The 14894-nt window shown below is 42.2% G+C and overlaps 1 long non-coding RNA gene across 1 annotated transcript in view; it reads left to right on the top strand.

Annotated features, from left to right (window-relative positions):
* LOC141422585 (uncharacterized) overlaps window positions 1-2194 on the top strand; it is a 51751-nt gene extending 49557 nt beyond the window's left edge. The window contains exon 3 of the long non-coding RNA XR_012447250.1: window positions 2108-2194. This is a non-coding gene — a long non-coding RNA (uncharacterized lncRNA). The remainder of the gene's footprint in view (window positions 1-2107) is intronic.
* The last annotated feature ends 12700 nt before the right edge of the window (window positions 2195-14894 follow it).

Raw genomic sequence — 14894 nt, 5'->3', positions numbered from 1 at the left:
ATCAAAGCAGTCAAAGGAAGTAGAGAGGCCAGAGGAAAAGAAGTGGAGGTGGGAGAAGGAAGAAGGCCACAGGGTCAAGTTGGGGATGGGATGGAGAGGAGATGGAGGAGAAGAGGGAGGAGTGTGAGAGACAGGGAGAAGCTTGGAGAATGCACCATCAGAGCTGAGGTGGAGACAGTAGGCAGATCATGAGTTAAAGCAGCAGCAAGAATAGACAGCAGAGGAAATGAAAGGTTCTGTGCTTGTGTTCTAGGATGTGGTCAAGAGGAAACGTTAGGAAGGGGGGACAGTTGTGAATAGGAGCCTAGAAACTGGGAATCAGCAATGGAGGTGTGGGCATTTCCTTTAGTGAGGTGAATGAGGACTCTTGTGTAGGCAGTGACTTCTGACTTAGGGGATGCCAAGAGAATCTCAGGGCAAAACTTCTTCACCCTATTAGAAAGTATGAGGCATAGCCATTGCTGAGAGTAAAAGGGACGGCCACATATTAAAGGGCAGTAGGAAGCTGGTGTCAGATAGGGTGCTTACAACCACTTGTGCCAAGATTTTGTGTTTTCCTTGATCTCATTCAAGCCTCACATTAATGTCCTGCCTTGGGGCTGTGATATGGGGCAGAAGGAGGAGTCCTGGGTTAGGGGCCGCTTGCCTCCTGTGGGACAGAACTCTCCCATGTCACTCTTGGGCATGGAAAACTGCTTTCAACAGCACTGCCATGGATACTGATGGTCTTTAGGCTCAGACAAGGCCCCTTGTAAAAGGTGCATCTTAGGAAAAGATAGGACCAAAGTTCCTTTATTTAGTTCAAACATTAATATTCATGTATCAGAATGACCCTGTGCAAATACTACTTGATGTCAGAAGAAATAAGGGCACAGAGGTTATCATGGAGGAGTCTTCAAAAGCTCAAAATACAACTCGGTGAGTCTCTCTTTCCAGGAACGAGGAATCAAATCTTCACTGGGTGCAGTGCAGGTATGCCCTGGTGGGCACAGGCACAGTGCCAGGTGTGACTTGGACCTCAGAGATAAAGAGCACATGCCCACGGAGAGTATAATCCAGTGCTGAGGAAAAGAGAGGTTGAGGGAAACCACACTTTGGTCTCAGGATCAAGGGAAGGAAAGTGAAGGCTGAAGGGCCCTAGTAATTATCTTTGGTTAAAACAGCAACAACAACAAAAACCTGAAGCCCAAAGAAGTAAGATGGCTTCCTGAAATCACAGAGCACAGTGGAAGAATTGTACAATACTTTTTCTTCTATGGAACTCGTGTTCCTTATCAAGGAAGGATTCTCCACATCCCATTATCCATTTGTGGTGGCATTTATTTCCTGAAAAGAGATGAAAGGGCTAAGTCTTTTTTTGAAGCTAAGTAATACTTTTAAAGATAAAAAATTCTTGACATTCGATCTGCATGTAGTAACAAAATAAAAACATTCATTAATATGTAGGAAAATTACTTTGGATACAGGTCTGATAAAGATTTAATGAAGTACATTCTGTGTATCAAGAAAGGCAAATTCAATTTGGCTCCTCCTTTTGCAACCCTCTAAGTCTAGTGCCTCTGGGTGGAGGGGGTAAGGCTAACTTAGGTTAGAGAAAGGTATGCTGGGAGTCATGGTTTCCTCTGCTTTGTGGTATAATCTGTTGGTTGGGCTCACTTGCACCCTGTTTGGAGGGCCACCGTCCTGCTGCCAACCACAGCAATATGGGATCTCATGGAATCCTTTCATCAAGCCTGTTTTATAGACGACAAAATTGAAGCACAGAGGGATTAGGTAATTTGTCCAAGGGCCCGCTTTTTTTATTTTTTTAATGGAATTCAAATCAGGTAATGTTACTTTTTAACCAGCACAGTAGAGCTCCTCTTGGGGTGCCTGCAAATATCTATTATTGGAAAAATGATCACATGTGCACGTGGGTCTGTGGTAACATTAGTAAATAGAAGTTGGGGAAAATGTACTGGCTGCACTCTAGACTGTGTCATTTGCTTCATGGTGAAAATGTCAGTCCTGCGTGGGATGTTTGCTATCTGGGTTTACCCAAGGAGCAATATGGGCCTTGACCTCAAGGATGGTCGTCTGGACCCATGATATTTCCCTTTGTTTCTAGGGTACTCTTTTCCTACCTTCTCTCCGTCTCAAGCCACCGGGGGAGAACACAGAATCAACTGCAGCATTTATCTTGAAAGTTTTAAGGTATGAATTTTAAGGATATAGGTAAGTACTAGTTCATTATTTTTAGGGGTATAGCTGGGAATATAAACACCAGGTCTCTGTCTTTCTCCATTTCTATTTAAAAGGTCAGCTCAGTCAGGTGTGGTGGTGCATGCCTGTAATGCCAGCATTCAGGAGGCTGAGGCAGGAAGATCATGAGTTTGAGGTTAGCCTGGGCTACATAGTGAGAACCTGTCTCAAAAAATTTTAAATAAATGGTCATCTCTACTTTTTCTAAGACTGGTAAGAATCTCACCCTTTTGGCCTTTTGGTCTTAAGGAAGAAATGTTCTTTTTTGGGGGGTTCAGTCTCAAGGTTTTGTTTCAACTTGGACCTATTCTCTTTACCTGGCACCTTCCTCTACAGAATTGCTTAGATTTGCACCTAACACCCATTTCATTTGTTCTCCTTTCCCTCCCCAGTCTGCTCATGGCTTTCCCCTGAAATCTTGATCATTTGTAATTTTTCCAAGATTCTTCCAAGTGGCCCCAAGACCTACACCAGGATCCCCACTTCTCTCTTTTACTGTGCCATTAGGGTGAACAGAACCCACTCTACCCAGTTTAAACAGAAAGGGACTTATGGCAAGGTGTTCATCTTAGAGAATTATGGGAGGGCTGGAGAAACAGAGTCTTAATTGAGCTTTCAGGAATGACTGCTAAAGCCACACAATAGACCTGGGTGGACAGGACAGCCAGTGCCCCTGCAAGGATCAGGAGTCACAAAGCTGTCTGTGTACTGGAAACCTGGTGACAGCTGTCTAGCTTCAGAATCATGCCACTTCTGCTGTGATCTGCATCTTGTCTCTTGATAACTCTAAATACAGGGTGGGATTTATATACCTCTGCTACAGTCTTTATATAAAAAATCATTAGTGATTACCAGTAGGAATAGCAAAAGTACAATTCCTGCCTCAAGATTGTTTACTTCTGCCTTCTGGAGTTGGTATGTGTGTCATACTGGAATAATCTAATCATGTCTGGAACTCTAGCTGCAAGAGAATCTGGGAAATAGAGTTTTTAGCTTTCTAGGAAAAAGAAAAACCCTAGAAAGGGACTGCATAGCTACTAAATGAGCCATTTCAAAGACCTGTCACATTTGCTGGCTATTCCAATAATCCTGGTCTCATTCCTAGACCCTCACTTCTCATTTAAGGAACTGCCCTTGAACTGACTGCTCTTTCTTCTGTCATAATCATAAACCCTAATTACTGCTCAATCACTCTAATCCTAGCGTCAGTGGTGTTATGTTATTAACCAACATTTGTTGAGTTTCTACCATGTGCATTTGCTTGACTATCTCCCTTTCTCATGACTCCCAAATCTGACTTTGGCTTTAGCTAGTTTCTCTAGAGTTCAGTCTTGAATTAAGAACTATGATATGTTCTTTTTGATATGGCCTCAGGTCTGCTTATCAGCTCTTCAAAATAAGTACATGCCCAGGAAACATACTCTCTCTTCCCACTTTCCAACCCAATGTGTCTTCCCAAGATTTCTGGCTGGTATTTTTAAGTTGGTTTAGTCTCAGACTCATGTGAACTTCCTTCTTCATTCCCCCTTCCATCACTGCAAGTTCTACTTCATTGTCCAATTCTTGTTTCTCCCTTCTTTTCTCATTTCCACTTTCGTGGTTGAAGCCTTCAACATCTCTCAAATTCCATTTCATGGACTTTGTTGCAGACTGTATTTTCTAGTGATTATCACAACAATCTCTCTCATCCCACAGTCCGACTGGCCTTAGTGAGTCATTTACCACTGATAGAGTGAAGCAGAGGTGACTTTGGAAGCTAGAAAAGACCAATTGGCTTCTACCTGCTTCCCTTGGAATACTCACTCTCCAGATCATCTCCTGTGATACTCCCTCCTGGAATCCACCTAGGAGAAGCCCCAGTCCATAAGAAGCTACCTGCTGGTGCTCTGGTTAACAGTCCCAGCAGAACTCAATTTTTGAGCCATCCCTGTCCAAGCTCCAAAATGTGAGAAAAGAAGCCTTCAAGTGATTCCAGCCATCTGAGTCACTATAGCTGATGTGCCAAGCAACATGGAGCTGAGATGAGCCATCCTGTCTCTGCTGTGTACAAATTCTTGACCCAGAAAATCCTTAAGCACAATGAAATAGCTCTTCTTTTACTCTACTAAGTGCAGTTTGTTATACAGCAATTGGGAATCAAAATAGTCCTCAAAGTCATGCTGCACATTATCTGTTGAATATCTTTCCAAAACCCCAAGCAATGCATATTTTTTTTACCTTGCTTGATACCTTAAATGGTTCCCTGCTGGAATTGATTGTATGTTCTTCAAGCTTGCATTCAAGATGCCTCACGGTTTTGATCTTCCTACCTTATCTTTCACTTTAGCACACTGCTTACCTTTCCTTTCAATTTTACCAGATATTAGACTTTTACTTGGCCATGCCTAATATTTTCAAAACCACTGGCTCAAATTTTATATCCTAAAACACAGCTTCCCAGTATGGTAGCCAGCAGGCAGTATTTATTTAGCTTCTCAGTCTCACTGGCTGCATTTCAGGGCTCAGTAGCCACATCCTAGTGGACAGCTTTTTAACTTTCCCTTTTCCAATTAGTCTTCCCTCCACATCACCTTAAAACTGTATTTTGAGCAGTTTTCATCTGAATGATATGTTGAAAGTCATATAATTCAATGCCATAAAATTTTAGATGCATCTTGGCTTTCCACTCTTTTAGTGCATTGCTTGGTAAATGGTAGGTGGCTCAGACATTTGTCTACTTGACAGAAGCAATGATGAATCTCCATATTAAGGAGCTTGAGTTGAATGACTTCTTAGGATCTTTCATACTAAATATTCAGCAATATATATTCTCCTGAGAAAGCTATTTCTCAACTGACAAATAATTTGGGAGGAATATCTCATGTAGAGTTTTCTATTCTTTCTAGTAACTATTTTAGGAATTTAATTATTGTAGAGAATATCTATCTATATATATCTGTGTGTGTGTGTTTATCTTTAAGTATGCTGAGTTTTACCATCAAGGTAAGGAGTGATTTCTTTCTTACTGTTCCCTCTTCTGACCAAGGAGGACATGGGAACAACTACTGGACTGATGGAGTTCCATAAGAACAGGTTATTACCAATCTGTAAATTACCAAGCTCATACAAATAAAGCATGTAAAACTAATCTCTAAAATCATATAGGATATGTTAAGACTATTTCATCATGAATGTAGAAAGAAACAGAGAGAGAGAAAGAGGGAGGGAAAGGAGAAAGAACTAAAGAGAGAGAGAAAGAGTTGGTAATTTTAAAGTTAACCATCTAAATTTTTCCTTGGACAGTAAAATACAGTTATTAGGCATGTGAATCATAAATATAACCTTCTACAAGCCCCAAAGATATAACCTTTGATGATGTTTTTATATGACACTGTGTAGTCATGATAACAGTGTTTACTGTTATCATTTTCCTTCACTCCTGACCATGGAGTGAAACTCCTATTAAACCTGAGACATTTCCGAGGTTAATATTTACTTAATTTAAACATTCTATTTTCAATATAAAACCTGGACTCTGTACTAAAGCCCTTTCTCTGTTACTCAGTAACTTTACTCTTATATTTGACAGTAATAAATGGGAATTTATTTACCTGCTTCTGGAATAGATGCTAAACATTAGGGAACAGCTATTTGCTTTTGGATTCAATGGTGTTTGAATAGTTAGGGGACCACACTCCTAACTTAATTGACCTTTTAGATACATTTTTGTATGACTTTTTCTGGTGCTAGAGATGGAACCAGGGTCTCAAATGCCAGGCAAGTGCTCTACCCTGAGCTAAACCCCTAGCCTAGCTGCCCCTTGAGAATAGCTATTATTTTAACCACAACGGCAATATCTGGTACTTCTTTAGGTAGGGTGAGTTTTGTAAGATGCGGAAAGCATTAATTTTGCTTGATATTTTAGAATGGTGCCCAAAGGTCTAGCATTATAATAAGACACTTTAGGTAAATACCTTTGGGACTGAAGTGAAGCAAAACCTTAGCTTGGGTTATTTCAATATAGCCCAAGGCAGGCTGGTCACCTTGTCCCTCACCCATGTGCCTGCTAAGGGCAAAGACATTGTCTGTCTTTACCAGGGAGCCTCTGCCAAGAAGGCGGGGCCCTGGAGTTTCATTCTAGGACCAAGAGAGTTTTAATACCTTTCTATGTTGTTTGCCATAATGATGACATCACTCTTCAGACCCTGACAATTTAAGACTATGATAGAGTAAAAGTAAATCAAAAAGGAAGTATTACAAGTAAGGGGTGAGGATAGGTAAGACACCTAAAAAACTAGCTAGCATTTGTTGCCCTTAATGCAGAGAAACTAAAGCAGATACCTTAAAGCAAGTGAGGCCAATAGGAAAAGGGGAACAGGTACTAGAGAAAAGGTTAGATCAAAAAGAATTAACCTAGAAGGTAACACCCACGCACAGGAAATCAATGTGAGTCAATGCCCTGTATAGCTATCCTTATCTCAACCAGCAAAAACCCTTGTTCCTTCCTATTATGGCTTATACTCTCTCTACAACAAAATTAGAAATAAGGGCAAAATAGTTTCTGCTGGGTATTGAGGGGTGGGGGGAGAGGGAGGGGGCGGAGTGGGTGGTAAGGGAGGGGGTGGGGGCAGGGGGGAGAAATGAACCAAGCCTTGTATGCACATATGAATAATAAAAGAAAAAGGAAAAAAAAAAAAGGAAGTGCTACATAAAATACCTATGTGTGTTCTTCTCTACTGACCTAGTTAATAATTGACAGAAGTATATATTGTTCTTCTGTCTTGGCATAACACAAAGGGTTAACACCTATTTCCTTCCTAAGCAGGACAGGGAAGCTATGGAATTCCTTCCTTCCTTCCTTTTTTTTTGGTGCTGGGGACTGAAAACAGGGCCTGGTATACACTAAGCAGATGCTCTACCACTGACCTATACTCCCAGCTCACTTTCCTATTTTTGATTACAAAATAATAAGAAATCCAGCCCCCTGTGCAAGTACACATGCATAGCCGTATGGTCCTAGGCAAGGCTCTTAACCACTCTGGGCTTAATTTTCTTCACCTGTGAAATAAGGAACACATTTTCTGCCTGTGGTTTTTGTTTTTGTTTCTTTCTGGATTTCAATAATACAGTAACAACACTTTTGTTGGGAAGGGAGGGAGATGTTACATTAAGCTTTTTTTCTCTTTTAAAAATTAATTTTGGCAAAACACATAATGAAAGTTACCATCTCAACCATCTCAGTAATGTTAAGTGTATTCATATTGTTGTTCAACCAGTCCCCAGAACATTTTCATCTTGCAAAACTGAAACTCTCTACTCATTAAACATCTGCCTGACTTACTTTGCCCCCAGTCCCTGGCAGTCACCATTGTACTGTGTCTATGAATTTGACTACTCCAGATCCCACACATAAGTGGAATCATTCATATTTGTCCTCTTGTGTCTGGCTCATATCACTTACTATAATGTCCGCAGGGTTCATCTCTGTTGTAGCATAAGTCAGAATTTCCTTCTTTTAAGGCTGTAGTAATGACCCTTAAAAGAGAGAAGGAAGAAAGTTTTCCTCCTGAAGGAAGATAGGATCATAAAAATTTTAGGGTAGAAACAGGACTTGAAATCCTGTTATTTTCACAATGGATGTTGGAGGACCAGAGAAGATAAGTGACTCATGTTAGGCCATCCAGCAGATTACTGAGGACCCCAGGCCACCCGGGCTTTTGGGAGCACAAATGCTCTCTCCTGCAGGAGGGGAGGGGGGCTGCATTATAAGAATTCTAAGAGAAGGGTCACCAAGTTGAAACAGGAAAGATAGCGCTGGTTGTGTTAGACAACACGTGTGCCTGGAGAGTAGGGGAAGGGACTAGATAATGAGAAGGCAGGAAAGGCAGAAGAGTGGAGGGAAGGAGATGAGCCAGGTGGGGGACTTAGTAATGGTGGGGGACTCAGGCTTTGCAAAGTGCTAGTGAATAAAATATGCAAATAACTCTGCCCTACAGGAGCATCCAATGAGTTAAGTTTAGTGAAAAAAAAATAATTGAGGTGTTCTCTGTTGTCCCCCACCTGTCCACTGATGCCTAGGAGCAGGACAGAGGCTTTAAGGGTATAGAGAGAAAAGTGCAGCAGATTGATTGACACTCTGGCCCATGAAAGTATAGTCACTGCTCTCCAGCAAGTGTAAGTGATTTCATCAGAAGTTTTCTTGTAAGAGGTGGAGAGTGAGCAGAGCAAGTAGGTTGCTGGGATGGCTAAGAAGGGAGGTACGAATTCGGGAGAGAACAGAAGAGGGAAGTCCAGATGACCAACACATGTGCTGCTTTGCATGATCTTGGCCTCATGGGTCTGCAGGTGATTTGGACTTGGATACTTGATGGTAGATCTGGCCAGTACAATATGACTGTGAATCCACAGATTCACATGGTTTATGATGATTTTTTACTTTCCCAACCCGGTTAATTTCTGAACAAGCTTTGTCTCAGATGATGCGTGAAATAGCAGTGTTGGGTAACGGTTACGTAATATATGTTATAGATACCCTGAGTATTCCTGCGCACCCATGAGATGTTCTAATTTGATGTTCATTTCTTTTGAGAGACTTTGTTTTCCAAGAACTAATTCTTCAAAGATTTGCAGCAGAGAACAGAAACCATCTTTATGGTGGACACAATTTTCTTTTTTTTCCCCATGTTCCAATTCCTGGCTGGCTATAAAGCTATCAGATTCATTTCCATATCAAACAGAGGAGACAGGAAAATACTCCCAATGGACATAAAAAGGCACATTACTGGAGATTGTCTAAGAACTTGTTTTTATGCCCAAAATTAGCAAATTATTCACAGTAATAGGTGAGTCAGATGACAATGTGTTTAAGAGAACAAAGTCCTCATCAGGGCTCCGACCCCAGCACCGATCCGCCTGAGGCAGGTCTCCAGCTGCCAGAACATCTCTGTGCAGGGGCAGCCAAGAGGCTATTAAAAAGAAAAAAAAAAAAAGAAAAGGGAAAAGGGGCAGCCAGGAAGTCTGCCCCTTACCTAGCTGCAGCTACCAGAAAATGGATTCCAGGGCTTGCTCCCCAGCTGCCCAGAGGCTCCGTGGGTGGCCACTGTGTTAAAGGGGGGGAGGGGAAGCACACGTGGCTCCCATCTCACCAACGTCCCAGGGAACCTGGGGAGCTTCAGTCACCCAATAGCTATTTCCTTCCTTGATTTGAAACCCTTATAGGGATTTTGGAGCTGAAACCTGAGCTGCCAGCTGTCATGCATAAGCCGCTGATATCTCGACTTGCTCTTAATTGAAACCAATTTAATAGCCAACTTGAAAACATTAATGGACACTGGGGTGCAAGGTGTTAAAAGCATGCTTGGCACTTTTCTGTAGGAGACCTGTCCTGGGGATAGTTTATCACAGGGTAAATCAGTGTTGGCCATTTGGGACTCAGCCACACTGCCTATGTGGTAAAAGATTAAATAGACAAGCCCAGAAACTGGACCTGGTAACTGGGCCCTCAGCAAGGGAAAATGTCTTCATGCAGGACCTAGGATCCATTTGTGGCAACTGGACTCAGCATTCCAGAGGCAACAGCAGCAAAGGGCCCAACTGAGTCAGCAGGGTAGGAATTTAGGCTGCTGCCAGTTGATAACTGTCTCCGTCTTAGGACACTTCTCCCTGTAAGTAGTGGAGGTGTCTGGTGTCCAGGCCACTCAGGAACCTGTCTGCTGTCAGGTGACAGCTGGGGTTCTTAAAAACAATGTCTCAAAAGAGTGCCTCAGGGCTGGGATGTCGCTCGGTGGTACAGCGCTTGCCTAGCATGCGTGAGGACCTGGGTTCAATCCCAGCACCAAAAAAGAAAAGACAAAAAAAAAAAAAACAACAAAACTTTTCCCCAAAAGAATGCCTCAAACCTAGGATCCCAGGTGTTGGCTCAGAGGTCCTTGCTCTGAGTTCAGGTGAGAATCATGGGTAGATTTAAGCATGTTCCTTACCCAAGTCCCTTTCTGTGCTGAGGATCAAACCCAGGGTCTTGCACATGCCAGGCAAGCACTCTACCACTGAGATACACAACTATCCCTTGGTTTTTTCAAGACAGGGTCTTGATATGCTGCTCAGGCTGGGCTGAAACTCAAGATCCTCCTGCCTCCACCTCCCAAGTGCTAGGATTACATGTGTGTGTTAACACATCTGGCTAGGCACTAGTTTTAAACAGAAACCTTTCATATGGAAGAGCCGGGGTGCAGCACCGTGATAGAATACAAGCTTAGCATGTTCAAGGCCCTGGATTGATCCCAGCATCACACACGAAAGGCAAACTCTTACATTGAAATAGTTCAGATATATAGGAAGTTGCAAGAATAATACAGAGGAGTCTCATGCACCCTTCACCCAGGTTCCCCCAATGATTATCTCTCATGTAATGGAGTACAACATTAAAACCAAGAAGTTGACATTGATACAGTGTGTATGTACAGTTCTATGCTGTTTGATCAAGTTATGTAACCACCGCAGAAATCAAGAAACAGAAATACTCCTTTATTGTAAGACTTCTTCCTGGTGTCCTTTGTACCCTTCAGAAGTCATATCTATACCCCACATTCCATCACTAACCTCTGGTAACCACTCCTCTACTCATCTCTCCAATTTTGCCATTTTTGACAATGTTATATAAGTGGAATTGTACAGTATGTGACCTCTTGAAACTTTTCACCGAACACAATGTCCTTGAGAGCCATTCAAGTCTTCTGTATCAATTGTTCCTTTTTTTGGATGGTTACTGGGATTTGAACTCATGGCTTCATACTTGCAAGCAGGTGCACCATGCCTCTATGGCTTGAGCCAGACTTCTAGCCCCAATTGTTCCTTTTTTCTTGTTGTCTAGTATTCCATTGCATGGACATACCACAGTTCACCAAGTCACCCATTAAAGGACATTTTAATTCTTTCTAGATTGGGGCTATTACAAATAAATCTGCTTTAAACATTTACATACATTTGTGTGTGTATATATTTTTTCATTTTCTTTTAAAGTGCCTTAGGATTCTGATGAGATCAGGGAAACTTTGGATTGGAGGAAAATGAAAAAGTGCCTGTCAAATGTCCCAAACATTTATTAAACTCTCTGTGTGGCTGCCTGGGCTCAAATCCTGGCTCTACCACCTGATGGCTTCACCTCACTATGCCTCAGTAGGTCATCTATAAAAATGGGGAAGTAACACCAGCCTCATAGGATTGTTGTGAGCATGCAGTGAAGATAATACATGAAGAGCCTTAAATCATAACCAAATAAATTAGTGCTGATTATTACACTGGAAACAGAACTTAAGGTCATTTAGTTCCCGGCTTAGAGCTCTTCAATGATCACTACAGTGGACACCTTGGATCCTTCGCATAAGCCTTAATGCACTTAGCAAGGATGTCCTGCTGTGGATCCTTTGCACATGCTGTGGTCTGCTGGTGGGTAGCACTTCTTCCGAGAACTTTCCACTGGTTTTTGCCCTTTTGCTGTGTTGCACAACACCCTAACGTACACTTTCCTCTTCTGCTGTTCTCTCCTGGACATTGGAATTACCTGTGTTTGTGTCTCCCTCCATGTATGTACAGTGTGGGCTCCTCAAAGACAGGGACTGTGTCTTGTTGCCATTGTACCTAGCATGGTACCTAATGGTGCATGTCAGTAGGTCCTCATTATAATATGTATGTCAAATGAATAAACAAGTGAATGAACCAGGTCTCTGTTAGTGTGTGTGGCAGAAAAGAATCTGGCACCTGGCTGGTTCTTTAAGGAGCCTAGAGCTGCTACTTTATGCAAGTTGGCTGAGGCCAAGGAAGCCTCTGCCGAAGTTGCCTTCGTCAGTCACTGACATCTTCCTGCTTTGAGTTTCAAGTCCATCAGATTCATGCAGTGAGTGCTCCCAGTAAAACACAACAGACTGGGAGGACAAGAACAAAGAGCAACACAGGCATCAGGAAGTCTAAAAGAGCAGAACAAGTAAGGTTTTCAAAGCCACAAGAAGCAGTGCAAGCTGTGTGGTGTGCAGTAAACCAGGGAACATCTCAGCACCTGGGGCTGGTTATCTACAGTGTGGCAAATAATGCCCACAGCACAGATTCTGTGCTGGATTGCCTGGGTGTGAGTTCTAACTCCTGCACCTACTGCTTTGTAACTTCAGACATGAACCAGTCTGTGCCTCACTTTCTCATCTGTAAGACGAGAATAATAGCATTTCTTACTTTCTAGGGTTATGGGGATTAAAAGAATTCATGAATGTAAACGGCTTAGAATGAGGAACAGAATTAATGTCAATTACATGTTTTTAAATAAATAAATAAGTAATAAATAAATCACAAATAAATACAATGAGAATAAAGGATTGCTGTGAGAATCAACGAAAGGAAAGCACAGCCATGTTGCCTGCAAGATTCTACTAAGGTGTCTCAAAGAAGATTCTGTGTGCTATTTTAGTCTACATTTGAAATTCCATACTCGGATAAATGTTGGGAAATCTGAAGCTGTAGCCAAGAGCCGTGGGATGCCACGGAACCAATCCTCTCAGGAGGGAGCAGAAGTTGCCACCATCTGATGTCTGCCTTGTGGCTGCATGAAAGGAAGTTGGGGGTATCAGTCCAGTTCCTAGTGGACAGGTGTTTGAAACCCAGAGCCATCCTTACAGTTGGCACCCTGGGTGAGGTCTCCACAGACAGGCGAGGATTAAGTAGAGAGGAGACCAAATTGCTCTTCCACCTGGTGCTGGTAGCCCCAGCAGGACAGGGCTGAGGCTCAGTGGCAGTGATTGAACAACCAGAGTTAAAACCTTTACTGTTCTTGCTTATGCTCTGTTTTGCAGAGAAATCTCCAGTTCTGGTCCCCAGAGCAGTCAATCCAACAACTTTCATAGATACTGTCATGTTCACATTATACTTCCATCTGGCCACAACTGTTTCAAAGAATCAGATCCATCTCTTTTATTATCAAAAGAATAGGGTAATTAATGCAATGTTTTAGACCCTGAATTCTGCTGTCAGTAGTGAAATTAAAAAAAAAAAATCAGTGCCATGGATATGACCTGTTCTTTAGAATTTTTCATTTCAGCCAAAGAAAAGAGAATACCAGGAAAGAAAGGTGTTTTGAAATATTTTATTTTTGTCTTCTATTAGAAATTTTAATGTTGGATATATTGATTTTTATTAATAAAGTTTTTTAGAGCTAAATAGAGTGTTTAGGCAAAATTTGGCACACAATAAGAAAACATCTCCCTCTGGAATGGAAATGTAAGTATTTATGAAATGGTTGCATTTCTGGAAGTCTCTCGAATTACTCCAAGAAATGTTTTGCAACTATGACTGATGAGACTAGTGCAGGATGCGCAGTTATTCTAGTTGGTGGTGTTTTGTCTTCCCAAGACTTTGTTGTGAGGTTGGAGGATCACGGTGATGGAGGCAGAAATACTGGAGAGAATTTTGAAGGATGAATGAAGCATTTGTCAGTCATTGAAGTGACACTCTGATGGTCTGATGGGAGCAGTTCTGCCTCCTAGGCACAGCCCTGGGGGAGGGCAGTTCATGGAGCTGGTGCACTGGCATCCTAACTGCACAGTTTTCCTTCCAACAGATGCCCTTGGAGAGTGTGTCTGCACTGAGACGCCTGGTCCCCCTTGGGGACTGATCAGTCAGCCACAGCTAGGGGTTTGGGCTGGGCAAGCACAGTGGCAGGCCTGCAGGGCTGTTAGTACAGAGCTTCTCAGCCAATGCTTTGCTCCTCTACCTTATTGACTTCCTCCTTCCCAAACAGTCATCTGGATTAGACTTTGTTTAGACTGTCCCTTGGACAATAAATTGCAGTTCTGTTTCAGAACTCTGTCTTCCAGAAGATTAGATAGAGAGAAGATTCACTTGGTCTAAAGACCTAGCAGGCCCAGCAGAGGGGGCCTCAGGATGTGTAGGGCCGTGGATCTTGCTGGGCAGGAGCACGCCCTCCCCACTTTCCTCCCTAGAACAGCCTCTCTGTTTCACAGGCTTTCATGAGGTTTCATGGGAGGGAAAAGCTCTTGGCGTAAAACATTCTGAAAAGTATTGTGTTATAGTTATCAGTCCTCCAGAGCCGGGACACTACCTGTTAGACTGAATAAATGGAACCCTTAAGCTTGCAAGGCTTAGGCTGTACCCTTGGTAAGTGGTGACTCCACAAAGGCACAGGCCCCAATGTGCCCTGATCTAAATCTTGCTTCTCTCTTCCAACAATCCACTTCTGAATTTCATGCATCTGCTCTTTTTTGTACTTATTGAAAGTTTGAATGAAAACAGAAAAATAAACTTCAACCTGATTATTCATAATCTTATCCTGCTAGTACATCATAAATCATCTTCATATCTACTTCCTCCCACACATCCATGCTGGAAATATTGCTGAAATTATAACATATATGATATATACATCTCATTCCAATATTTTGCTTGAGTTTACCATAGACACTTCTCTATATGTCTACATAAGTAACAAAATTTTAATTTCTAACAGCTGCACAACAATCCATTTCTAAAGCTGTGCCAACATTTATTCATTGTTTGATAATGCAGTTGACAAGGCCTTTCCTCTGACTGGTGACTGGTGGTCAGTTCAGTCCTAGAACCTTTTAATAGCAAACAGAAATTTCGATATAAAACAGGACTGGAGAGTGTTAAAAAAA

The sequence above is a fragment of the Castor canadensis genome, chromosome 4, assembly GCF_047511655.1.
Source record: "Castor canadensis chromosome 4, mCasCan1.hap1v2, whole genome shotgun sequence".
Classification (NCBI taxonomy): domain Eukaryota; kingdom Metazoa; phylum Chordata; class Mammalia; order Rodentia; family Castoridae; genus Castor; species Castor canadensis.
Note: the sequence above shows the minus strand (reverse complement) of the source record. Positions and strands in the feature narration are given on the sequence as shown.